This window comes from Saccopteryx bilineata, chromosome 2 (genome assembly GCF_036850765.1).
Source record: "Saccopteryx bilineata isolate mSacBil1 chromosome 2, mSacBil1_pri_phased_curated, whole genome shotgun sequence".
Classification (NCBI taxonomy): domain Eukaryota; kingdom Metazoa; phylum Chordata; class Mammalia; order Chiroptera; family Emballonuridae; genus Saccopteryx; species Saccopteryx bilineata.
In genome coordinates this window covers 172,507,772-172,533,585 of record NC_089491.1, presented here as the reverse complement: position 1 = coordinate 172,533,585, position 25,814 = coordinate 172,507,772, and the positions used below count along the sequence as shown (strand labels likewise).

The window sequence follows — 25,814 nt, the reverse complement described above, 5'->3', positions numbered from 1 at the left end:
AAATTAGACATGTAAAAAAAAAGATAAAACAGTATTTTGAAAGAGTGGAAAATAAAAGGAGGAGACACAAAAACAGTCTTTATAAGAAGAACTCTTAAAGGACATTTTCAAACATCCTTCTATAAGAAAAAAAGGTATATGAAAGAATATGAACAAGAGAAGGTGATAGAGAAAGAACTACAATTTGAATATGTCTAGAAATGCCTTCAGAATTATAACCAAATTCCACCTTTTTATCTTGGAGATAAACCAAAATGTCAGGTTAATGTCAGTCAGGCCTGTGTTAAAATAAAATGTTAAAAGTCATAGACTAGATCTGGTAATCAGAAAAGCCTGCCTAAAACTCAGAGGATAGTTAGGTAATGTCTCTTTGACTCTCTTAAGACTCACTCTGGGGTTGGAAACCAGTATTTCTAGAGGTCTGATCAGTAATTGTACAACTAATTGGTGTTTAAAATCGTGGGGTGCATGTAAAATAGAAAGGGCGTCTTAGTCAACATTCAGTGTGATAAGAACAGGGTCTAACTATGAAGAAACCAATGCTACAGCATTGTTGCTGTAATGGAAGAGAGCCTGTATGTACATAGGTGTACACAGATTTATATCACGTTTAGCTAGGATAAACTGCTTCAATAAATTGTGTTCCTAAGAGAGACCAGCTCAAGCTGATGACTAGGCACTGGGAAAACGAGAGCTTTATTCTTCTTCACACAGCCCCAGGACAAGGGGGTTTTCTGGTTGATTGGTTGGTTGGTTTTAAATACGTGATTTTTTTAGCACTTTCTGGAACAATATAATGCAGAAAATAAATACAAGTACATAAATGCGAAGACCAAGGTCATTATGGCTGAAACTCAAGAGCATTTCTGGAAAGCAATTTATCTCCAGAAAAATCCTACAACTGCTGTGCTGGAGAGAGTTTTCACTTCCTAATACCGGAACCTGCTTTCCTAATATAATCACAAAATAAGAATTCTATTTCAACGAGGTCCTTGAACTAATTTTCAAACAGGAAGTAAACTACAAGGAATAGAAGAGATAAATACAAGGACCAAACAGGATTCCTTATTTTTGCCTTTGTTCTGTTATTTGAGGCTGTTTTTTCAGCTTTCTACCTAACAGAGGAAAAGGGCTCTCCCTGGCTGAGGAGTGAGGCAGCATTGACAGAGGAAGTGATTAAATAAATTCTGAAACGGTTTCCTCCAAATCACAAAGTTCATAATTTAACCTGGTTTTGCACAGTCACATCACAATATATGCCTTCCAAATTTTATTTGATTGCATCCCTACTAGGAAACAGATGAAAAATCATAACTTTCCAAAATAACTTAAAGGGGGTGGGGCAAAAACAAGTTGGGGGAAGGGAAAGCATTAAAATGTAACAGAAGCATGCATTTTCATGGCTCTTAAATATTCTAATCTGACAGTCACTAGGATTTCCTGCTTCCTTCCCAATTTGCTGGCTTTCGTTTGCCATTTTCACCAAAGGAAGATCACAATGGGTGGAAGAAGGCCCTCTTTCTTAAATAGCCACAATTAATCTTGAATCATTCCCTCAATCTCTTGTCCCTTTTCTTTTCAATCATTGTTGCTTTTCACTTTAAAAATGATTTGTCTTTTTAAAAAAATATTCAACAATAATGATGCTTTAGTACTTTAAAAAATTTCCAACTAGGCCTGACCTGTGGTGGCGCAGTGGATAAAGCGTTGACCTGGAAATGCTGAGGTTGCCGGCTCAAAACCCTGGGCTTGCCCGGTCAAGGCACATATGGGAGTTGATGCTTCCAGCTCCTCCCCCCTTCTCTCTCTCTGTCTCTCCTCTCTCTCTCTCTCTGTCTCTCCCTCTCCTCTCTAAAATGAATAAATAAATAAAAATTTTAAAAAAGACTGTTTAAAAAAAAAAAAAAATTTCCAACTAACACCTGACCAGGCGGTGGCACAGTGGATGGAGCATCAGACTGGGATGTGGAAGGACCCAGGTTCGAGACCCAGAGATCTCCAGCTTGAGCGTGGGCTCATCTGGCTTGAGTAAAAAGCTCGCCAGCTTGTGTTCAGGGTCTCTGGCTCAAGCAAGAGGTTACTCCCTCTGCTGAGGCCCCCCAGTCAAGGCACATATGAGAAAGCAATCAATGAACAACAAAGGTGTCTCAACGAGAAACTGATGATTGATGCTTCTCATCTCTCTCCGTTCCTGTCTGTCTGTCCCTATCTATCCCTCTCTCTGACTCTCTCTGTTCCTGTAAAAATAAATTAATTAAAAAATTTTTTCCAACTAACATTTTAAAGATATTTCTCCTTCACCCCCAGTCTGCTGCATCAATTGCTACATAATGAATGCCACTGCTTATTTCTACTTCCTACTTTTTTAAAAAATTGCTAATTATGAGAGGTCAAATTGATGCCCTCTCAAAACCAGAAAGCAACACATCTCTGTAATATAAACAGATTGAGAGAAAAGGTGAAATCTTGAACAATGATGCTGCCACTCACTAGAATTTAACTCACAACCATTTGTAACTGGACTGTTTGACAAAGTTGACCACGTGTTTGGCCATGGCACTAACATCTGTCATCTGCTTCTTGATCTTCAAGTGCTTGAAACTCAAGCATTTTATAGAACTAAGCAATAAATGACAGGCAAGGGAAATATATTTAGAGATATCTCTAAGGGGAAGTGAGATGCTTTCAGTGGAGATCTTAGAACGGGAAAACAAGGATGCATAAAAAGGCTGTGTCTGTCAACCTGGAAACGCTGAGGTTGCAGGTTCAAAACCCTGGGTTTGCCTGGTCAAGGCACATATGGGAGTTGATGCTTTCTGCTCCTCCCCCCTTCTCTCTCTCTCTCTCTCTCTCCCCTCTCTAAAATGAATAAATAAAATCTAAAAAATAAAAATTAAAATTAAAAAATTTAAAAAAAAAGGCTGCGTCTGCCAAGGAAAAGGCTCATGTACTCAAGTCAGCAGAATGCATAAATGATAAAAATTAGTATTTACTCAAAAAAGTTATCTGAATGCTGGGAGGGAATTGAAGAAATTCCAAGACTCAGAGAATGAGTTTTAATAACTGGATAATTTAATAAAATCAATGTTAAATAGTTTGTCAGAGCTAGAAGTATAACTTAAAATGGTCAATGTGCAAATAAAAAAATTGATTCTCTATATATGTGTACCTTTCTATTGACCTTCTTTTCATTGTTTTTTGTTTGTTTCTTTTTAACAAAATTAAGATGCAATCAGGCCCTGGCCGGTTGGCTCAGTGGTAGAGCGTCGGCCTGGCGTACAGGAGTCCTGGGATTGATTCCCAGCCAAGGCACACAGGAGAAGCATCCATCTGCTTCTCCACCTCTCCCCCTCTCCTTCCTCTCTGTCTCTCTCTTCCCCTCCTGCAGCCAAGGCTCCATTGGAGCAAAGATGGCCCGGGCTCTGAGGATGGCTCTGTGGCCTCTGCCTAAGGCGCTAGAATGGCTCTGGATGCAACAGAGCGACACCCCAGAGGGGCAGAGCATCGCCCCTTAGTGGGCACGCCGGGTGGATCCCGGTCGGGCCAGGAGTCTGTCTGACTGCCTCCCCGTTTCCAGCTTTGGGAAAATGAAAAGAAAAAAAAGAAAAAAAGATGCAATCAGTCACTGAGGTTCAAAGAATCAGTTCTCTAGACCTGGCTTTAATGTGATTATTTATTTATTTATTTATTTAAAATGATACTTAAATCCTCTTTCCTTTTGTGTGTGTGTGTGTGTGTGTGTGTGTGTGTGTGTGTGTGTGACAGGGACAGAGAGAGACAGATAGGGACAGACAGAAAGTAAGAGATAGATGAAAAGCATCAATTCTTCGTTGTGGCACCTTAGTTGTTCACTGATTGCTTTCTCATATGTGTCCTGACCCAGCGGGCTACAGCAGACCAAGTTGCTCAAGTCAGTGACCTTGGGCTCAAGCTGGGAGCCTTGCTCCAACCAGATGAGCCTGCGCTCAAGCTGACAACCTTAGGGTTTCAAACCTGGGTCCTCCACATCCCAGTCCAATGCTCTATCCACTGTGTCACTACCTGGTCAGGCTTTCCCTGTTTTTAAAATTTATTTCAGTGAGAGAGGAGGTAGAGAGAGACAGGAACATCAAGCTATTCCTATATGTGCCCTGATTGAGAATCGAACCAGCAACATCTGGGCTTTGAGACGATGCTCTACCAGTGATCAGCAAACTCATTAATCAACAGAGCCAAATATCAATAGTACAACGATTGAAATTTCTTTTGAGAGCCAAATTTTTTAAACTTAAACTATATAGGTAGGTACATTCCTTATCGAGGCAGCTCCCACATGTGGTATTTTGTGGAAGAGCCACACTCAAAGGGCCAAAGAGATGCATGTGGCTTGCAAGCCACGGTTTGCCAACCACTGTAGTCTAACCAACTGAGCTATCCGGCCAGCGCAATGAAATTATTTCTTTTCCTTTCTTGGGGGGGGGGGCAGGGGAGGGACAGACAGACAGGAAGGGAGAGAGATGAGAGGCATCAACTCATAGTTGCAGCAACTAAGTTCACTGATTACTTTTTCATATGTGCCTTGACAGGGGTACTCCAGCTGACCCAGTGACCCCTTGCTCAAGCCAGTGAGCTTGGGCTCAGGCCAATGACCATGGGGTTATGTCTATGATCCCACACTCAAGCCAGTGACCCCGCACTGAAGCGGCGAGCCCGCGCTCAAGCTGACAATCTCGGGGTTTTGAACCTGGGTCCTTAGCGTCCCAAGCTGATGCCCTTATCCACTGTGCCACCACCTGGTCAAGCATGATTGTTTCTTTAGTAACCAACTAATGCAGTGGTCCCCAACCTTTTTTGGGTCACGGACCGGTTTAATGTCAGAAAATATTTTCACGGACCGGCCTTTAGGGTGGGACAGATAAATATATCACGTGACCGAGATAAGGACCAAGAGTGAGTCTTAGACGGATGTAACAGAAAGAATCTGGTCATTTTTTAAAAATAAAACATCGTTCAGACTTAAATATAAATAAAACGGAAATAATGTAAGTTATTTATCCTTTCTCTGCGGACCGGTACCAAATGGCCCACAGACCGGTACCGGTCCGTAGCCCATGGGTTGGGAACCACTGAACTAATGTTAATAAGATGGCCCAACTTTCAGTTAGAAATAAAAGCCATGTACAAACATACCCAAGGGCCTGTACTTAAGTTCCTAATAACAAAAAGCAGCTATTGCTAGCTACAAAAAATGAGAAGGGCACATGTACCATAAATATCAAAGATTCATGAAAATCTAGAAGGGGTTCAGTCTAGCTATCACTCATTCATTCAAAAAACATTACTAAAGAACTATTAAATGCAAGGCAAAGTGGACATAAAAGGACAATAAGCCTTTGTAAAAAAATATCACTCATCTGTGTCAAAGAAAAACCAGAGCTAGACAGTAAAGTGGTAAAAAAAAATAGGTTTTATTCAGGACTACTGCAACAGGGGAAAAGACACTTCTGTATAGAACTGAGTTCAATTTCAAATACAGAATGGGCAAGTGGGAATTTATAGCCAAGCAACAGGGTGAGGGATCAGTGAATAGAAAATTACTTAGAGGGACCTGACTGGTGGTGGCACAGGGGATACAGCGTCAATCTGGGACACAGAGGTTCCAGGTTTGAAACTCTGAGGTTGTGGCTCGAGCGCAGGATCATCCAACTTGAGCACGGGCTCACCAGCTTGAGTGTAGGGTTGCTGGCTTGGGCATGGAATCATCGAAATGATCCCATGGTTACTGGCTTGAAGCCTAAGGTTGCTGGCTTGAGCAAGGGGTCACTAGCTCAGCTGGAACCCCCACTCCTGTCGAGGCATGTATGAGAAGCCATCAATGAACAAGTCAAGTGCCGTAACAACAAGTTGATGCTTCTTGTCTCTCTCCTTTCCTCTCTCTCTCTAAAAAAAAAAAAAAAAAAAAAAAAACTTACTAAGAGGGGAACAGGGATTCTGGATAAATGAACCTAACAGGATAGGATCCTTGTTGAATACAGAACAGGGTGATCAGATGTCACCTGGTGGACGGTGGAGAATGAAGAACCTGATCATATATGAGGGTGATCAGTTATTGAGGTGGGGGGGGGGATATGCTAAAACTGGATTTTATAAGGAAGTAAGTGCACAGATAGGCCCTAATAGAAGGTTCAGGAGCCTAATTAAAATTTGAGCAGGCAAAGAATCTTCATCATCTGGCCAAAAGATGCCAAGTAAATGGTAAGAATGATGGCTTCTTTTATAAGTTCAATTAGTCAGAGGTGATCAGATTCCTTGCTATTTTGACTATTCTTTGTTGTCATTTATCAAATTGTTTTGCTAGCAATTACAGAGTATAGCACAAAAAAGAGGGGTTAACAGTCTTGGTAAAAGATCTAACAAGGAAGAAGTTTGAAACTAATAACCACAATTTAAATTTACACAGTTTTAAAATTCATTAACTTATTATTTTCTTCAGTTCCTACCATGTGCTCTAGGCCCCAGAATTCAATACTAAATGAACAGACAATATTTCTACTCTCATAGTGCTTTATGATATAAAATGAATAAACAAATCCTAAGCCAGTAAACAAATAAAATAATTTTAGATTAATAGCAAATAATTCTATAAATTATCTCTGAATAATGGTATTTCAGGTGATTCTATTTTCTTCTTTGTACTTCAGTATTTTCCAAAGTCTACAATAACCACAGGTTGCTTTTAATAAATGAAAAAAATTATAATGTAATCTATTTTTTATTTTATTTTATTTTTAGTGAGCGAGAGAGAGACAGAGAAAAAGAAATGGAGTGAAAGACAGGGACAGACAGGAAGAGAGAGATGAGGAACATTAACTGCCTGACTAGGTGTTGGTGCAGTGGATACAGCATCCGACTGGGATGCAAAGGACCCAGGTTCAAAACCAAAGGCTGCTGGCTTGAGTGTGGGCTCATCAGCTTGAGCAGGAGTTGCTGGCTTGAGTGTGGGATCATAGACATGACCCATGGTCGCTGGCTTGAGCCCAAACATCTCTGGCTTGAAGCCCAAAGTCGCTGGCTTGAGCCCAAGGTCACTGGCTTGAGCAAGAGGTCACCCCAGGTCAAGGAACATATGTAACTAAGGAGCCGCAATGAAGAATTGATGCTTCTCATCTCTCTCCCTTCCTGTCTGTCTGTCCCTCTCTCTGTCTGTCTCTCAGTCTCTGTCACAAAAGAGAGAGAGAGAGAGAGAGAGAGAGAGGTATTAACTAATAGTTGCAGCATCTTAGTTGTTTTTTGTTTTGTTTTGTTTGTTTGTTTTTTTGTATTTTTCTGAAGCTGGAAACGGGGAGGCAGTCAGACAGACTGCCCGACCGGGCAGTGCGCCCGACCGGGATCCACCCGGCACGCCCACCAGGGGGCGATGCTCTGCCCATCCTGGGCGTCGCTCTGTCGCGACCAGAGCCACTCCAGCGCCTGGGGCAGAGGCCAAGGAGCCATCCCCAGCGGGAGGGGAAGAGAGAGACAGAGAGGAAGGAGAGGGGGAGGGGTGGAGAAGCAGATGGGCGCCTCTCCAGTGTGCCCTGGCCAGGAATCGAACCCGGGACCTCCACACGCCAGGCCGACACTCCACCACTGAGCCAACCGGCCAGGGCCGCATCTTAGCTATTTATTGATTCCTCTCTCATACATGCCTTGACTGGGAGGGCTGCAGCAGAGCCAGTGACCCCTTGCTCAAGCCAGCGAACTCGGGCTCAAGCCTGAGACCCTAGGCTTCAAGCCAGGGACCACGGGGTCATGTCCATGATCCCATGCTCAAGCTTGCAACCCCGCACTCAAGCTAGCAACCTCGGGGCCTCAAACCTGGGTCCTCAGCATCTCAGGCTGATGCTCCATCCACTGTACCATTGCCTGGTCAAGCTATAACGCAATCTAATAATAAAAAAGAACATGGATCTGCATGACTTAAAAAAAAACTATAAGTTTTTTAAAAGACCCATATCTACCAGACTATTTTAAAGCACTAAACAAGTGTATTTACAAATCATACAAAGTTGTGGCCTGACCTGTGGTGGAGCAGTGGATCAAGCATTGACCTGGAACGCTGAGGTCACTCACCGGTTCAAAACCCTGGGCTTGCCCAGTCAAGGCACATATGGGAGTTGATGCTTCCTGCTCCTCCCGTCCTTCTCTATCTCTCTTTCTCTCTCTCTCTCTCTGTCTCTCTTCTCTAAAATGAATAATTAAAAATAATTTTAAAAAATCATACAAAGATGTTTATTCTCTACTACAAAGTAACAGAACCAACTGACAAATTAAGTTCAAAGGGACTACCAAAAAAAAACTTTCTAAAATTAAAAGCTGGCCTGACCTGTGGTGGCACAGTGGATAAAGCATCAACCTGGAAATGCTGAGGTCGCCGGTTCAAAACCCTGGACTTGCCTGGTCAAGGCACATATGGGAGTTGATGCTTCCAGCTCCTCCCTCCTTCTCTCTCTCTGTCTCTCTCTCCTCTCTCCCTCTCTGTCTCTCTCTCCTCTCTAAAAATGAATAAATAAAATAAAATAAATTTATAAAATTATAAGCTAATAGCTTATATAGAAATAGACATGGTAGAAACTTAAACATATGGATATTCAAGGTAAATCAATCAGTTCAAGATAGTTCCTCCTTTGCTGCCTAGAAGGACTCATTTTTAGAATCCCATGAATGCTCCCTAACAATGAATGTTACTTATATTAAACATTTAGAAAGTGCTGAAACCATCTAGCTGTCACAAAGGGAATAAAGAGAGCTGAAATCAACCTTACCAGGTACTAAATATCTTTCAGATCAGCTATAAACAAGCTAAAAAATTTAGACAAACACCCAATCAAAGCTCTATGGGATCCATTAACATATGATATAAAAAAATTACACATAAACAACTCTCTGCCAATACACAACTTTGAATACCAAGTTTCAGACTCCAAGATAATAATTTAGCTGTTAACAAGCAGAGTACAAACACAGAATCACTACACCACAGCAGTCTCAAATTTTATTCACCATAGGATACTCAATGCTGCTATGATCTACAATTTACATCTAGAAAACTGACTTAAGGAAGATGCCAATAAACAAGAACTGTTAGACTATTATGCAGGTTATGTGAACTCCAGAAAACAAAAAAACCTCACATTTTACTAGTAGTAGATTATTTAGGAATTGAAATTTCTGTCCCGCCCTGGCCAGATGGCTTGGTTGGTTAGAGCATTGTCCAGAAGCGCAGTGGCTGCTGCTGGTTTGATCCCCAGTCAGGGCACATACAGAAACAGCCCGATGCTCCTGTCTCTCTCTCTTCCTTCCTCTTGCTGAAACCAATAAATAAAAATTTTTTTAATAAGAAAGAAATGTCTGTTCCTAAATTCCGGGTTCATTTTCCACTATATTATTTAGCATAACAACAGTTCAGCATATATTATTTCAGTAGTAGGTAAATCAATGGCCCCAAAAGGAGTATATAGAAAGCACATATACTACTATAATCTTATACTAATTAGCCTTACTGTTTTATATCAGGGTTTTTGTAAAGCCCTTTGCTAACTAACAGGCTTGAAAACTGAGGCAGAGAGTTGCAAATAAAAAAAAATAGGCATAAGATGAGTAAAGAGGACTGGCTGGGTAGCCCAGTTGATTAGACTGTCGTCCCAAGCACCAAGGCTGCAGGTTCAATCCTAGCTCTGGGCACACACAAGAATCAACCAATGGCCTGACCAGGCGGTGACGCAGTGGATAGAGCGTTGGACTGGGATATGGAGGACCCAGGTTCGAGACCCCAAGGTCGCCAGCTTGAGCGCAGGCTCATCTGCTTTGAGCAAGGCTCACCAGCTTGAGCCCAAGGTCACTGGCTCCAGCAAGGGGTCACTCGGTCTGCTGTAGCTCCCGGGTCAAGGCACATATGAGAAATCAATGAGCAACAAAGGAGCAGCAACAAAGAATTGATGTTTCTCATCTCTCTCCCTTCCTGTCTGTCTGTCCCTCTCTCTGACTCGCTGTCTCTGCCACACACACAAAAAAGAATCAACCAATGGCTCTTCCCAGCCAGCACCAAGCCACAGGCATCTCTTGGGACAACTGGCTCAAGCACCACAAGATGGGGAGCAAGAGAAAGCCCTGCCACAAGAAGTAAAACTATGAGCTGGGACACCCTGCTACCAACTAAGGTTGGCCCCACTGCATACACACAGTCCACATACAGGGAGGCAACAAGAAATACCACGCCTTGAGGCTGGATGTGGGCAACTTCTCCTGGGTCTCAGAATGTTGTATACACAAAACAACGAATATTGATGTGGTGTACAATGCATTAACAATGCACTGATCCACACCAAGACCCTAATAAAGAACTGCATCTGCTCCCCAACAGGACATTGTACTGACAGTTGTAAGGGTTCCACTATGCATTGCCCCTAAGCTGCAAGAAGGAGGCCAAGCTGACTTCTGAGAAAGAAGAGATTTTAAACAAAAAATAATCAAAGAAAATTCAGAAGAAATATAATGAAAGGAAAAAGAAAGCCAAAATCAGCAGTTTCCTAAAGGAGCAGTTAAAGCAGGGCAAGTTTCTTGTATGCAACAATCCAGATTGGGCCACTGTGGCTGAGCAGATGGCTATGTGCAAGAAGGCAAGAAGCTGGGGTTCTAGCTGAGGAAAATCAGGACCCAGAAAGGCAAATAAATCCTCTTCTCTCTCATCTTACCTCATGTAATAAAGATGTTTATTCTAAAAAAAAAAAAAATCAACCAATGAATGCATAAATGGGTAGAACAACAAATCAATGTTTCTCTCTCTCTCCCTTCCTCTCTCTAAAACCAATTAAAAAAAATGAGTCAACAGGTTGAGGTTGGCCTGAATCCTAAGTTACCTGTTCTCACATAGCACAAATAAGATATAAAAACGGAAGCCAAATATTTTTATAACTCCTTATTACAACTTGTATATATTTTGTGTAACTACTGCTAACTGAATTGTGTAATTCCAAAAATCTACATACAAGTGTTTCCTATATGTTTATTATATAAATGAATGTCCAGAAACATGAATTTGAGGGACTATAAGTTCTTGGAGTACTATTTGTCTAGGAAAATTGAATAAGGTTCAGAGTTTTTAAATTAAGCATATTTTATTTTTTTTCCTTATTTTTTTTTATTTTATTTATTCATTTTAGAGAGGAGAGAGAGAGAGAGAGAGGGAGAGAGAGAGAGAGAGAGAGAGAGAAAGAGAGAGAGAGACAGAGAGAGAGAAGGGGGAGGAGCTGGAAGCATCAACTCCCATATGTGCCTTGACCAGGCAAGCCCAGGGTTTCAAACCGGCGACCTCAGCATTCCAGGTCAACGCTTTACCCACTGCGCCATCACAGGTCAGGCAAGCATATTTTATTATACTAAAATTCATAATGCATTTATAGTCTATGTCAAAGATTGGCAAACTTTAGCCAATGGGCCAAATCCAGTCAGCCACCTGTTTTTATATGGCTCACAACCGAAGTATGGTTTTTACATTTTAAAGTGGTTAAAGAAATCAAAAGAATATTTTGTGACACATGAAATTCAAATTTCAGTATTCGTAAACAAAGTTTTATGGGAACATAGTCACACTTATTCTTTGTATGTTGTCTATGACTACTTTTGTACTACAACGACAGAGCTGAGTAGTTAAAACAGAGACTTCATGCCTACAAAGACTAACATATTTACTATCTGACCTTAGTTGCTGACTCCTGGTATTTATACTATTATTAAAATATGTGGTTTATTAGGATACCCAATATGACAATTGTTAGAATATATACTATGTTAATACAAACTTCTATTATGTGACTAGTTGAGTACTAATTTCTTTCTATTTGACTTTCCAAATTTTAGGAATTAGGTTTTCTTAAAATAATGTTAATTAAATTAGCTCCATAGGTCTGACTTATGGTGGCACAGTGGATAAAGTGTCGACCTAGGAATGCTGAGGTCACCGGTTCAAAACCCTGGGCTTGCCTGGCCAAGGCACATATGAGAGTTGATGCTTTCTGCTCCTCTCCCTTCTCTCTCTCGCTCTCTCTCTCTGTCTCTCTAAAAAAACTGAATAAAGTTAAAAAAAATTAGCTCCATAGTTCTCAATATTTAGCATATTCACGTGGGTACTTTGTAAAAATACACCTATACCTCCTGGATTCTCTTGGCTTTGGGGCCCAAGAATCTACACTTTCAAATGCACCTTGTATAATTCTGACACCCTTTGAGAAGTACTAACATGGAGAACTTGTATTCCTTCTATGTGGCAAACAGCTTTATTTTTCAAGTTTGGTGTTATAAAATAGCAGTTCTCAAAGTGGGCTCCAGGGATCCCTATCAATCCCTGAGACCCTTCCAGAGGGTCCATGGGTGTTCAACTTATACAGGGGTAAAAATCTATTGAAAGGGTAAGAAAGGCCATTGCATTTTAATAGAGTATCAGAAGTCCACAGATAATGGTTTCAGATTCTACACAACAGCTAACCTTTAACAAACTATCAGATTTTAGTGTACTGTCAAAAAATAAAGACTATCTATGATTATCTGAAAATTACTTTTTCCTTTTCCCATTAGATATCTGTGTGAACCCAGGCTTTCTTCATTTACTTCAACCAAAATAACAGACTGAATGCAGAAGCAGATATGAGAATCCAACTTTTTCTATTAAGTCAGATATTAGAGAGATTTACACCTTTTCCCTTAGAGTTTTTGGAAACTAGTTATTTAAGTGGTTATTTTAACACATTGTTGACCGGCAATTTTACGCAGAAGTTATCTCATGTCACTGGCTATTTTTTCCGTAATTGAGTATGAAAGTGAAACAATCTAAATAAACTTCAGTATACTTTATTTATAAATAATGAATTTAAATGAAACTTAGTACATATCTGCTATGTATTTTATACATATTATATATTTTAGTAATTTTTTTGGTGTGGTATACTATAATGGTATGTGTAATGGTACGCAATATGTTTTGCAGATATCTCTGGTTTTGCTGTGCCTTCCTTTTGAAACACATACTCTACACGTTCTAGTTGGATTTTTTTTATACCAGTGACTATTTTTTCTAAAATGTGGTCTTTTAGTTGCCCTGAAAGCCTAAAAGGTGAATCGATGTATGGAGATCTTTTAGAAGTATCAGAAGTGTTAGGTTCTGAGCTGCATTCATTTGAACCAGCAGATATCCATTCCCTAGCTACTTCAAGTAGAAATATTTTGTATCTTATTTGATTTTGTCTATTGTAATTACAGTAAATTTTGAATGCACTGAATAAAGTGCAACTAATCAGAAAGAATGCTCCTTTTTTAGACCACTTGATACTTTTTCGAAGGACACTGCTGTTTGCCTTCGATTTTGTGGTCTCACGCCTGGAGGAGTGGGAAGAAAAGGAATCCACATGAGAATATAGAACGGTGAGTTGTTAATTTTTTTTTGTTTATTGAATTTAAGAGAGAGAGAGAGAGAGAGAGAGAGAAATATCAGCTTGTTGTTCCACTCATTCATGCTGTGATATGCCTGACACAAGATGGAACCCCCAACCGTGGAATGTTGGGATGACACTCTACCAACTGAGCTACCCTGCCAGGGCCAAAATTCCTCCATTTTAATTAAAAAAAATTTTTTTAAAGATTTCACTTTTAATTTTTAGAGAGAGGAGAAAGAGAGACAGGAACATCAAGCTGTTCCTATATGTACCCTGACTGGGAATCAAATCGGCAACCTCTGTGCTTTGGGACAACGTTCCAACTGAACTATCTGGTCAGGGCTTCAATAATTTTCAAGAGGATAAAGGGGTAGGTATCAAGAACAAAATCAGTTTGATATCCATGGCTTTAAGAAATACAGGAACAGCCTGACCAGATGGTGGCTCAGTGAATGGAACATCAACCTGGGACATTGAGGACCTAGGTTTGAAACTCCGAGTTTGCTGGTTTGAGCATGGGCTCATCTGGCTTGAGCCCGGGATCGCTGGCTTGAGTGAGGATCATAGACATGATTTCATGGTCACTGCTTTGAGCCCAAAGGTCGCTGACTTGAAGCCCAAGGTTGCTGGCTTGAGCCCAAGGGTGCTGGCTTGAGAGAGGGGTCATCGGTTCAGCTGGATCCCCCCAGTCAAGGCACATATGAGAAAGCAATCACTGAACAACTAAGGAGCTGCAACAAAGAATTGATGCCTCTCATCTCTCTCCCTTCTTGTCTGTCTGTCTTTCTGTCTCTCTCTTGCTTTAAAACAAAAATACAGAAACAGCCCTAGCCAGGTAGCTCCATTGGTTAGAGCTAGAGCATCATCCTGATGTGGGTTGGATGCCTGGTCAGGGCACATACAAGAATCAACCAATGAATGCATAAATAAGTAGAACAACAAAATGATGTTTCTCTCTCTCTCTCTCCCCCGCCCTCCTTTCCTCTCTCTCTTTAAAAAATAAAAACAAAAAAGAAATATACCAACAGTAGATTGATCAAAGAGCAGATTAAAATTGATTTCTGGATTTTAGGCTGTCATGCAGAAACAGGTTACAAAGAAAGGACCCAGGACCTGACCTGTGGTGGCGCAGTGGATAAAGCGTCGACCTGGAAATGCTGAGGTCGCCGGTTCGAAACCCTGGGCTTGCCTGGCCAAGGCACATATGGGAGTTGATGCTTCCAGCTCCTCCCCCCTTCCTCTCTCTCTCTTTCTCTCTGTCTCACTCTTTCTCCTCTCTAAAATGAATTAATAAAAAAAAAAAAAAAAAAAAAAATTAGAAAGGACCCAGCTTAAATAGACCAAATACTTTTTTGTAGCAAATGACTAAAAACAGATGAAAATGAGAATTATAAGCATAAGTTAGACAATATGTGGCCAAAGTTTAGAACATATCTGGCAGCAGCTTCATACAGGCAACTTACTTGACTAGAACTTCAAGTCTCTTGGCTTTTGGAGGATTCAAGAAACTATTTTGAGCTATCCTCAGAAAAGCAGAAATGAAGCAACAACTTGCTAAAGTGATAGCAGGAAGTAGAGTTAGAAATAAGTTAGAAATAAGTAGAGAACATTATACCTATCTATGTTTGGCCTCAATATGCATTTTAAAAGTAGAAAAATTCCTGGAAATTGGCAGGTTGTCAAAATTTACTGTTGTGTTTTGTTTTGTCCTACTCATTTATGGATAAAGTATGATCCTTAAAGCAATAAACCAATACCAATCAACCCTGAAACACTGATTTTTAAAAATAGATTTTAAATCTTCATGAATTTAATTTAATTAGGCTGCAAACAACAAACCAATAGACTTTAATATTACAGTAAACCCTAGTCTGAGTTTAGTTCTAGACAGGAAATAGCTACAATATCCCATAATGACAATTAAGGAGACACTTAGAAATTCTCAAGGGGAAAAAAAAGCTATTTCTAAGACTGTCTACATAATAGCAACACAGTGATCTATTTGGGGTATTCCAATGATCATTGATTATCTTCCAACAGTCCCACACATAGATGTATATCAGCAAACCTCTGTTTGACCAAAACTTAAATAAAAAAGAGAAAATAGTGCTAGAGGAGACATGTTGGTACTACCAGAAATACCTGAAAATGATGTTAAAGAAAACCAACATTGCCCTGGCCGGTTGGCTCAGCGGTAGAGTGTCAGCCTGGCATGCGGGGGACCCAGGTTCGATTCCCGGCCAGGGCACATAGGAGAAGTGCCCATTTGCTTCTCCACCCCCACCCCCCCTTCCTCTCTGTCTCTCTCTTCCCCTCCCGCAGCCAAGGCTCCATTGGAGCAAAGATGGCCCGGGCGCTGGGGATGGCTCCTTGGCCTCTGCCCCAGGCGCTAGAGTGGCTCTGGTTGCGGCAGAACGACGCCTCGGAGGGGCAGAGCATCGCCCCCTGGTGGGCAGAGCTTTGCCCCTGGTGGGCGTGCTGGGTGGATCCCGGTCAGGCGCATGCGGGAGTCTGACTGTCTCTCCCTGTTTCCAGCTTCAGAAAATTAAAAAAAAAAAAAAGAAAAGAAAACCAACATAGTGTTATTCAAGTTTGATAAAGCTTAAATAAACATTACTGGCAAGAAATTTGATGCCAACACAAATCATTTGCAGCAATTAATCTCTCTTGAATTATATTCAATAAATTATCCATTTTATTATTTATTTATTTTTTTTTTTTTTTTACAGCGACAGAGTCAGAGAGACAAGGAAGGGAGAGAGATGAGAAGCACCAAATCTTCTTTGTGATGACACCTTAGTTGTTCATTGATTGCTTTCTCATATGTGCCTTGATGGAGGTGGGGGGAGGGTTCCAGCTAAGCCAGTGACCCCTTGCTCAAGCCAGCAAACTTTGGACTCAAGCCAGCGAACATGGGGTCATGTTTATGATCCCATTCTCAAGCTGGTGAGCCTATGCTCAAACCAGTGACCTTGGGGTCTTTTTTTTTTGTGATAGAGATAGAGAGAGGGACAGATAGGGACAGAGAGACAAGAAGGGAGATGAGAAGCATCAACTCATAGTTGTGGCACCTTAGTTGTTCATTGATTGTTTTCTCATATGTGCCTTGACTGGGGGACTACAGCAGATCGAGTGATCCCTTGCTCAAGCCAGCAACCTTAGGCTTCAAGCCAGCAACTATGGCAGGGGTTGGGAACCTATGGCTCGCAAGCCAGGTGTGGCTTTTTTTCTTCTTCTTTTTTTTGTATTTTTCTGAAGTTGGAAACAGGGAGGCAGTCAGACAGAATCCCGTATGCGCCCAACTGGGATCCACCCGGCATGCCCACCATGGGGCGATGCTCTGCCCATCTGGGGCGTTCCTCTGTTGTGACCAGAGCCATTCTAGCACCTGAGGCAGAGGCCATGGAGCCATCCTCAGAGCCCGGGCCAACTTTGCTCTAATGGAGCCTTGGCTGCGGGAGGGGAAGAGACAGAGAGGAAGGAGAGGGAGGGAGTGGAGAAGCAGATGGGCGCTTCTCCTGTGTGCCCTGGCCGGGAATCGAACTTGGGACTCCTGCACGCCAGGCTGATGCTCCACCACTGAGCCAACCAACCAGGGCCAAGGTGTGGCTCTTTGGATGGCAGCATCTGGCTTGCAGACTAATCTTTTTTTTTTTTTTTTCCATTTTTCTGAAGCTGGAAACAGGGAGAGACAGTCAGACAGACTCCCGCATGCGCCCGACTGGGATCCACCTGGCACGCCCACCAGGGGCGACGCTCTGCCCACCAGGGGGCGATGCTCTGCCCATCCTGGGCGTCGCCATGTTGCGACCAGAGCCACTCTAGCGCCTGAGGCAGAGGCCACAGAGCCATCCCCAGCGCCCGGGCCATCTTTGCTCCAATGGAGCCTTGGCTGTGGGAGGGGAAGAGAGAGACAGAGAGGAAAGTGCGGCGGAGGGGTGGAGAAGCAAATGGGCGCTTCTCCTGTGTGCCCTGGCCGGGAATCGAACCCGGGTCCTCCGCATGCTAGGCCGACGCTCTACCGCTGAGCCAACCGGCCAGGGCCCAGACTAATCTTTAATAAAAAAAATAATAATGGTAAAAATATAAAACATTCTCATGTATTATCCATTCATTTCTTGCTGCTCATGTTCATGGTTGCAGTGGCTGGAGCCAATCACAGCTGTCCTCTGGGACAACACCAAATTTTTATTGGATAATGCATAATGTACACGGGTCATATGGCTCTCACGGAATTACATTTTAAAATATGTGGTGTTCGTGGCTCTCTCAGCCAAAAAGGTTCCTGACTCCTGAACTATGGGGTTATGTCTATGATCCTGTACTCAAGCCAGATGAGCCTGCGCTCAAGCTGGTGACCTCGGGGTTTCAAACCTGGGTCCTCTGCGTTCCAGTCTGACAGTCTAGCCATTGCACCACTGCCCAGTTAGGTGACCTCCAGGTCTTGATCCTGGGTCGTCAGCATCCCAGGCCAGCGCTCTATCCACTGTACCACCACCTAGTCAGGCCCTAATGTATGCAACTTTTAGGAATAAAAGTACCCAAAGATGAAAAGAAGCTAACAAAATTAAGTCATGTTTGTAATGAGTTTTGTTTCTCTATTAACCCTTTTAGTTGTTTTTTTCATGCTCACTGACCCCCAGGAGTGAGTTTATTTCCAAAAAATGAAATTAGTTCCAGTTCCAGTTTTAATAACTTAAAATCATGTTTGTTTGATAACCAATCTATGGAAACAAGAACAACATACACTTGCCTTTTTTTTAAATAAATAAATAAATTAATTAATTAATTATTTTTACACAGACAGTGAGTCAGAGAGAGGGATAGACAGGGACAGACAGACAGGAACGGAGAGAGATGAGAAGCATCAATCATTAGTTTTTTGTTGCGCGTTGCAACACCTTAGTTGTTCATTGATTTTTCTCTCATATGTGCCTTGACCGCGGGCCTTCAGCAGACCGAGTAATCCCTTGCTGGAGCCAGTGACCTTGGGTTCAAGCTGGTGGGCTTTTTTTGCTCAAACCAGATGAGCCCGCGCTCAAGCTGGTGACCTTGGGGTCTCGAACCTGGGTCCAATGAACAGCCAGAGTGAAGAAACTACATCTTGTTCCCCCCCTCCTCTCTGTAATATCAATAAATAAAATCTCAAAAAATGTTTCAGAAATCAGATACAATTTTTTAAAGATTTTATTTATTGATTTTATAGGGGTGTGGATAGCGAGAAGTATCAACTCATAGTTTTTACTTTAGTTGTTCATTGAATGCGTGTCATATGTGCCTTGACTGGACAAGCCCAGGGTTTCGAACAGGCTACCTCAGCATTCCAGGTTGATGCTTTATTTACTGCGCTACCACTGGTCAGACAAATTTATTTTCATAAGACCTTTCCTGAATTGTAATACTCATCCTTTCTCTCCAAGGAAGCTAAAGAGTGTATGTCTACTTTCAAACTGAACTGAATTTTGCTTCATTTTATACAGGCAGTGAGTATATTCAGATTTTAGAAGTTCCTAAACAAAATGACAAACAAGCAAAGAAAAGGATGCCAAATACTATAATTTAACAGAAAAACAGTCACAACATTCTTTCAACAGAAAGTGTCCATCAGGGAAATTCTGAAGAGAAAATGTCATGATAAAATATTTTAAGCCCTGGCTGGTTGGCTCAGTGGTAGAGCGTCGGCCTGGTGTGCGGAAGTCCCGGGTTCGATTCCCGGCCAGGGCACACAGGAGAAGCGCCCATCTGCTTCTCCACCCCTCCCCCTCTCCTTCCTTTCTGTCTCTCTCTTCCCCTCCCGCAGCCGAGGCTCCATTGGAGCGAAGATGGCCCGGGCGCTGGGGATGGCTCCTTGGCCTCTGTCCCAGGCACTAGAGTGGCTCTGGTCGCGGCAGAGCGACGCCCCGGAGGGGCAGAGCATCGCCCCCTGGTGGGCATGCCGGGTGGATCCCAGTCAGGCGCATGCGGGAGTCTGTCTGACTGCCTCCGTTTCCAGCTTCAGAAAAAAAAAAAAAAAAAAAATTTAAGATGTGAAATGATCCAATGCCAAATACTTGTTGGTGTTGATTTTTGTTTTGTTTTTGGCTTAAGAGCTATTATTTCTTTTCACTTATGTTCTTTACTTTTATTTTATTTATTTTTTATTTATTTTTGTGACAGAGACAGAGTCAGAGAGAGGGATAAATAGGGACAGACAGACAGGAAGGGAGAGAGATGAGAAGCATCAATTCTTCTTTGCGACATCTTAGTTGTTCATTGATTGCTTTCCCATATGTACCTTGACCAGGGGGCTACAACAGACTGAGTGACCCCTTACTCAAGCCAGTGACCTCAGGCTCAAGCTGGAGAGCTTTGCTCAAACCGATGAGCCTATGCTTAAGCTGGCGACCTCGGGGTCTCAAACCTGGGTCCTTCACATCCCAGTCCGATGCTCTATCCACTGTGCCACCACCTGGTCAGGCTTATGTTCTTTACTTTTAGTTTATTCATCCCCACTGGGTCCAAAGAAACATTTAATTTAATTTAATTTAATTTAATTTAATTTAATATTTTGTGACAGAGACAGAAAGAGGAACAGATAGGGACAGACAGACAGGAAGGAGAGATGAGAAGCACCAAGTCCTCGTTGCAGCTCCTTAGTTGTTCATTGATTACTTTCTCATATGTGCTTTGACTGGGGGGGGGGGGTTACAGCAGAGTGAGTGACCCTTGCTTAAGCCAGCGACCTTTGGGCTCAAGCCAGCGACCATGAGGTCATGTCTATGATCCCACGCTCAAGCCAGCAACCCCGCAGCTTAAGCTGGTGAGACCGTGCTCAAATTGGATGAGCCCACACTCAAGCCAGCAACCTTAAGGTTTCAAACCTGGGTCCTCTACGTCCCAATTCAATGCTCTATCCACTACGCCACTGCCTAGTCTGGCTAATTTTATTTTCTTCACAGTCTATTTTCTTCCTGGTTCTTCAATAGTAAGTTACTTGATATGAGCTCCTATTTATGAATGTTTGGCCTGAAAAGGACCTTGATGGGTCAACAAGTCCATTCCTCTACTTTCCAGGAGAATTTATAACTGAACAATCTGAGATGGATGAGAAGGTATCAAAAGAAAATGTAGGACCTTGGCCAGTTGTCTCAGTGGTAAAGCATTGGCTCAACATATAGAAGTCCTGGGTTCAATTCTCAGGGCACACAGGACAAGCGACCATCTGTTTCTCCACCTCTCCCCTTCTCCTTCTCCCTTTTTTCTCTCTCTCTCCCCTCTTCCCACAGCCATGGCTCGGTTGGAGAATGTTCCCTGGTGCTGAGGATGGCTCCATGGCCTCGCCTCAGGTGCTAAAATAGCTTGTTTGCCAAGCAATGGAGCAACAGCCCCAGACAGGCAGAGCATCCCCTGGTAGGAGATTTGCCAGGTGGATCCCAGTCAGGGTGCATGCGAGAATCTGTCATTCTGCCTCCCTGCTGCTCACTTAAGAAAAAAAAAAGAAAATGTAGGCCCTGGTTGGGTAGCTCTGTTAGTTAGAGCGTCATCCTGATATACCAAGGCTGCAGGTTTGATCCCAGGTCAGGCCCCATAAAAGAAACAACCAATGAATGCATAAAATGAGTGGAACAGCTAATTGATCTTTCTCTTTCTCCTATCTCTCTCTTCTTTCCTCTCTAAAAAAAAAAATTTTTTTAAAGAAAAAATGTAAATTATTCCCTAACACATGCTATTTTATTCCACATGAACACATTTATATTCACAATTTGTGATTTTTCTAAAAATGAAAGTAAAAATTGAAACTCTCAAAAGAGGAAGGTACTTTAAAAATGCATTTACCAGCTAAAATTGCTCAAACATAAATTCAACTATCAGGTTTAAAATTAACACATAGAAAAGTTATTGGCTGCCAACATAAAGCCTTAGTCCCTGGAGACATCTTCTGATGTCGTATTTGTAGCACCATTTCATCTACAGCATATAGCGTGACAAACTTAGACCACTGCAACAATAGAATTATAAATGGCAATTATATATGTGTGCCTATGTGCGTTTTTGGTTTTTTTACAGGTGGTATAGGCTTTTATTCCAAACACAAAATAAAAGGTTAGGTCTAAATTGGAGATATCATTATGAGAAGGTACAATATAACTGTTATATGGACAACAGTTTAATTCTTTAATATATAACTTAAAATGTTCAGGGAACAGAATTTCTTCCGAAAATAGTTTCCAAAACAGAATTTCATCTAATGACAAAAAGCAACAGTTTATCATTCTACTCTCATTAAAAAAAAAGTACATAAATGGCCCTGCCCAGGTAGCTCAGCTTTTTAGAATGTCGTCCTGACATGCTAAGGTTGTGGGTTCAATATCCTGTCAGGACACATATAAGAGACAACAGTAAATGCATAAATAAGTGAAGCAACTAATGTATGTTTCTTATTCTCTCTCTAAAATCAATAAATTAAAAAAATATTTTTTTAAAGCAGGACCAGAAGCCTTGGAATTTGGGAGAAAATGTACTTTAAAAATAATAGAGGGGCAGGCACTGGCCGGTTGGCTCAGTGGTAGAGCATTGCCCTGGCGTGCAGGAGTCCCGGGTTCGATTTCCGGCCAGGGCCCATCTGCTTCACCACCCCTCTCCCTCTCCTTCCTCTCTCTCTCTCTCTTCCCCTCCCGCAGCCAAGACTCCATTGGAGAAAAGTTGGCCCGGGCGCTGAGGATGGCTCCATGGCCTTGCCTCAAGCATTAGAATGGCTCTGGTTGCAGCAGAGCATCGCCCCCTGGTGGGCAAGCTGGGTGGATCCCAGTCGGTCGCATGTGGGAGTCTGTCTGACTGCCTCCCCATTTCCAGCTTCAGAAAAATACAAAAAATAAATAAATAAATAAATAAAAAATAACAGGGGGGCAAAGGTGGTAGAGTCCAGAAATTATAGACTAATGAAATATTGTTTACCAAGAAGATTATAAAATGAATTATTAAATAGTTTTAAAACAACTGACAAGTAATGAAGTAATCTAGTAATCTATAGACATTAACATAAAATAGCAAAATAGTAACTAATGTCTAATTTCATTTTATTTTTTTTAACAAGGTCTCTAGCCTAGGACCTCGGGTATATGTCAGAAACAGAACATATTTAAATTACAACAGGGAACCCATTAATATTTCATAAGAAATATTGGTTAGCCCTGGCTGGATAGCTCGCCTGGTGAGAGCATCGTCCTGAAGCACAGAGGTTGTTGGTTTGATCCCTGGTCAGGGAACATGCAGGGACAGATTGATGTTCCTCCCTCTCTCTCTCTCCTTTCCTCTCTCTATAAAATCAAGAAAATAAAAAAGAAGAAAGAAATAGAGGTTATATAATAAAGCAGTAGGTGCATTCATAAATGAATTATACCCAAAAGGTTGATAAATGGATTATTATCAACCTAATGATAGTGTGCTGATGTTATAGCATTGCTTCACTCTTACATATAATTACCAGTAATCTAAAATGAAACCATAGGCATCACGTTTATATCATGTTTATCAAATTTATCTATCAATGATACAAAGATATGAGGAATGCCCAAGAGGCATTGATAAATAATATTATCAAGCTAAAATAAGAAACCAAAACTAACAAGGTATCAGTTACAGGGATAAATGTAAAGTCCTCAATTATATTTAAAAAATTAGTTCCTGGCTGGTTGTCTCAGAGGGTTGAGCATCATCCAGGCATGCAGAAGTCCCAGGTTTGATCCCTGGTCAGGAGACACATGAGAAGATGAGAAGTAACAATCAGCTTCTCTTCCCCTCCCTTTCCTCCTTCTCTCTTCCCCTCTTACAGCTCAATTGGTTCGAGCACTGCCTCAGGCGCTGAGGATAGCTCGGTTGATTCGAGCATTAACCCCAGACGGGGATTGCTAGGTGGATCCTGGTCAGTGCGCATGCAGGAGTCTATCTCCCCTCCTCTCACTTAAAAAAAATCAATTACACAAATTAATGTGATCTTAGGCTTTAACAATAGAGGTATAGATACATAGAATACAATAAAAAAAGAGGCCACTCTCCATCATACTTTTACTGATCAGATTATATCTGAGATATCATATTCAGGTCTACATAAGCAGCCCTAAAAATTTAGGCAACTAGCCTGACCATGTGGTGGCGCAGTGGATAGAGCATCAGACTGGGATGCGGAAGAACCAGGTTTGAAACCCCAAGGTTTCCGGCTTGAGCACAGAGTCACTGGCTTGAGCATGGGATCATAGACATGACCCCATGGTCGCTGGCTTGAGCAAAGGGTCACTCACTCTGCTGTGTCCCCCCAGTCAAGGCATATATGAGAAAGCATTCAGTGAGCAAGCAATCAACAAACAACTAAGATGCTGCAATGAAGAATTGATGCTTCTCCTTTCTCTCCCTTCCTGTCTGTCTGCCTCATCTGTCCCTCTCTCTGATTCTCTCCATTTCTGTAAAAAAAAAATTAGTCAATTAAGTTGATGAGGAGCCTGAACTTCATTAAAAATATCATTTAAGGAATGGCTGAAAGACCTTGGGATAGCTATCCCAGTAACAGATGCCTTAACAAGACATAACTGTCATCAGATATTTGAAGGGCTACCATGTTGACAAGGAATTACGTTTATTTATTGTAGCTTCAGATGGGAGAACTAAAGAACTTAAGCACAATGAAAAGAATGTTCTAAAAGTAGAGTTCCACAATGGAACATGGTATCTGTGAAGTGTATCTTTTCCTTAGCATTATGAAATTAAAATACTATCCCTCAGGGATTCCAAATATGATGTCTTTCACATTTCATAAATATATTGACCCCCAAAGAAGCCTATAAGGGGAAAAGTAATGTTGAAAAATGAGAAACTTTAAAAATTGTTTTCTTTGACATATATCTAAAGCGATGGAGAACTTTTCATGAACTCTAAAATCAGTACCATTTTCAGAAAAACCAACAACAAAATAAATTAATGTTTTCTTTTTTAATGAATGCTGCATTTTTCTCAAAGGAACATCTACACCTTAACTTTAGTTTATCAAGAAATAAAGGACAATTATATCCCAGCCTGCCAACCAGTTTAAAGACGAGAGTTTTCTTTATTAGACATTTATATGGCAATTCTATTTGCTCCACCCAAAACTTCCTCACAAGGAGAAGGCACCTCCTTATCAGACGTGGATAGAGGCTGCTGTTAACACTGACTCCCTCCTACTGCAGCCTAAGAAAAACTCAGTCTTGCCATGTACAAAACACTAACGTGTGAGAACTTCGGAGCAGCTGTGTTCAGACACAGCCAGGGACTTTACTTGAGGCAAAGTAGTAGTTTAAGAGTCTGTTGAAAAAACAATTTTCATTTTGGGTTGGAAGTGGGGAAAGGAAAAAGAAAGGAGATACAGTAATGATATCCATTAACATTTAAAAGCCATGATAAATAAAAATGCTTATATTTTATAACACTGAAACTATAATAGGATGTAACTTTTGACCCACAAATTTAAAGATGAGCACTCTCTAGCTTTCTGCTAATGCCCTGTGAGAAAAACAAATCTTGCATTTAACAGTGCCCAAGTCAAAGCCATCACAAAATCCAGGACAGAAAGCTACAACAAGGGATTTTGCAATCTCAATAGATACTTTTTTTGTGCTGCTGCCAGACAAACTGTAAAAATGTCTATATGTCCAGCAGTAATGCTCTGAATGTGAACTACTAGAACCCAATTCAGTAAGTAATGCTAAAGGATCAGTAATTAATTGGTCTCAGTGTGCTGTATAGGGGTTTTCCTGGCCAGGAGAACAAGCTTCAAATGGTTGCTAAAAACCAAAGGTTAATACAAAGCAATATACTCTGGTTTCTCATCACATAACAGTTTTAACAGTATTTTAGATATTGTGCTTCTCAAAAGTAAAAGGGGCCCTGGCCAGTGGCTCAGTGGATAAAATGTGGCCTGGCGTAAGGACGTCCAGGGTTCAATTCCCAGTCAGGGCACACAGGAGAAGCAACCATCTGCTTTTCCCCTCTCCTCTCCCCCCTTCTCTCCGTCTTCCCTTCTCACAGCCAGTGGTTTGATTGGTTCAACTATGGCCCCGGGTGCTGTGGATCAGCTTCAGGTGCTAAAACTAGCTCAGTACTGGAGTTGGCCCCAGATGGGATTGCTGAGTGGATCCCGGTCAGGGTGCATGAAGAGTGTCTATCTCCCCTCCTTTCACCTAAAAAAAAAATGTAAAAGGAGCCCGGCCCAGGTATCTCAATTGGTTAGAACAGTGCCCCAGTACATCAAGATTGTGGGTTTGATCCCTGGTCAGGGCACATATAAGAATCAACCAATAAATGCATAAACAAATGGAATAACAAATTGATGTTTCTCTCTCTAATCAATAAATAATTTTT

General features: G+C 41.6%; 1 protein-coding gene and 1 non-coding gene across 2 annotated transcripts in view; one reads left to right on the top strand and one right to left on the bottom strand.

Annotated features, from left to right (window-relative positions):
• LOC136324969 (cyclic AMP-dependent transcription factor ATF-7) overlaps positions 1-25,814 on the bottom strand; it is a 140,418-nt gene that overhangs the window by 112,606 nt on the left and 1,998 nt on the right. The gene's annotated exons all lie outside the window — the stretch shown is intronic.
• TRNAT-GGU (transfer RNA threonine (anticodon GGU)) lies at positions 19,094-19,169 on the top strand. Its single transcript has one exon. It is a non-coding gene; the product is annotated as a tRNA-Thr (tRNA).